This window comes from Chaetodon trifascialis, chromosome 20 (genome assembly GCF_039877785.1).
Source record: "Chaetodon trifascialis isolate fChaTrf1 chromosome 20, fChaTrf1.hap1, whole genome shotgun sequence".
In the NCBI taxonomy this organism is placed as follows: domain Eukaryota; kingdom Metazoa; phylum Chordata; class Actinopteri; order Chaetodontiformes; family Chaetodontidae; genus Chaetodon; species Chaetodon trifascialis.
This window is the reverse complement of record NC_092075.1, coordinates 383,172-385,000: the sequence shown is the minus strand read 5'-3', so window position 1 is coordinate 385,000 and position 1,829 is coordinate 383,172. Positions and strand designations below refer to the sequence as shown.

The following is a 1,829-nucleotide window of genomic DNA, read 5'->3' as shown; positions in this document are numbered from 1 at the left end:
TGTTTATTTATGTCTGTCATCAATGAAGCTGATCGATCAGTTTGACGAGCTGCTGCTTCAACGCTTCGCTCGTCTCATTCTCATCCTGTACGAAGCGTGACAGAACGCTCTCGCACGGAAGCAAACAGCAGCTGAACTCGATCCATCGCTGCGGACAATAAAAGCATCGCTGCATTTAAAGGCTTTTATTTTGAAAACCTGATTTCTGTGTTTGAATGTGTGACTTGATTCATGAATGAGCCCAACGCTGTGTTTGAGATGAAGAGTTCAAACTACAGGCTGCTGAGCATCATCATCCTCTCATATTTGAGGCAGATTGTGAACCATGTGACTGGCAGGGTGTAACCCGATTGGTCGATGGATGATCGTCCTCAGCGGCCTCCATCAGAGCAGAGTGAACAAACACCTGTAACTGCGGCCACTGGTGATGTCACAGCCTGATGTACACCTGGACGTCACGATGGCAAAGTCAAGTAGCTGAATTCAGTCAAACCACATCCTGTCAGTTTTCAAAATAAAACTCGTGAATCGTTTAAACTGAAGTCTTCAGTCAAACAGGTTTCAGAAGCGTCCGGCTGTTCTCGGCCTCCATCAGGCTGCCATGTTACTGCACGGCGTGATGTCAGACACCATGTGACTTTTTTCTCCATGTTAAAAAGATTTTTCAAACCGTCACTTTGAGGTGGAAATGTTGATGACGAAGAGAAGTGAAGAAGAAGATTTTCTGTGTTTTAGCTCGTTCGTCAAACATCTTCAGCCTCCATTTTCACCACATGACCACTGCACGCCGACAGGAGCAGAAGAAGTGTCCAAACAAGGAGGAACAACATCCAGAATGTGCTTGAAACTTCACAGATATGAATCATTTCACAGCTTTAATGTTCAGTTTTCTTCCAAAATACAGAAAACAATGTTTTTTTAGTAGATTTACACAAGTCAAAATGAAAAAGAGTCGTTGTCTGTATTCGGTAGAAAAAAATCAAATCCATGAGAAAGGAAACAGAAAGGTTGTTTTTAGAGTTCCTGAGTGAAACTTTTGTGGACGAATCGTTGGATTGGACTTCTGCTGATTTGGCGCCTCCTCTGGTCACTGGTGGTAACAGCAGGAGGAAACAGCAGCTGGCGTTTCCAGAGCAACAGTAAACTCACATCGTAACCAAGGCAACTGTCTGTTTGGCCCTTTCCCATCATGTTAGCCATGAGCTAACAACCTGTGCTTTTATTGTGAAGGAGAAGCAGGTGGAAACGTTTCCTGTGAAGGAGTGTGGATCCCCTGTAGGCATGGCGGACTCCGCCACGGACAGGGACAGCTGCCGTATGGAGCTACTGACAGGATGTAGATTTATTGATCGCCACTGTCAGCGTCTGATTGGACGATTTCGGAGCAGCAGGAAGTGAATGTGCAGCCTGAGTGGCGCTTTGGAAAACGTTCTCGTCCAGCAGGTTTGATTTGGACCAACGTGTTGAAACACGTGGTTAGCATGTAGCGTTAGCTCTGCCGGCAGGTTCAGCCCAGCTCCTTTAATGAACTGAGAGTTGAGCAGAAACTGACCTGAGTTCAGTGACTGTTCACGCCCTCATCGTGTCACAGGCGTGTACATATGTATGATATGTTTTCTATGATATGAGCTAACTGATGACGCGTTCAGGTGACTCTGTGTTGGTCGTACCTCTCTCTCCTCATTCTGGCCCTGGTTCAGTCTGATGATGTTGTTGAAGTTTTTGATCTGAGCACTTTTCTCTGTAATTATTGATCTGTGTTATTTACAGTAGTGGATTATTAAGAGATGCTGCCGGTGTCGTGTCAATAAAAATAATCAATGTGTTGC

General features: G+C 45.1%; 1 protein-coding gene across 2 annotated transcripts in view; it reads left to right on the top strand.

Moving 5' to 3' along the window:
• The window catches only part of lmbrd2b (LMBR1 domain containing 2b), an 11,295-nt gene extending 9,466 nt beyond the window's left edge, over window positions 1-1,829 (top strand). For both annotated transcript variants that reach the window (XM_070988777.1, XM_070988776.1), the window contains exon 18: window positions 1-1,829. This exon is cut by the window's left edge and continues 455 nt beyond it. The gene's annotated coding sequence lies outside the window, so the exon portion shown is untranslated.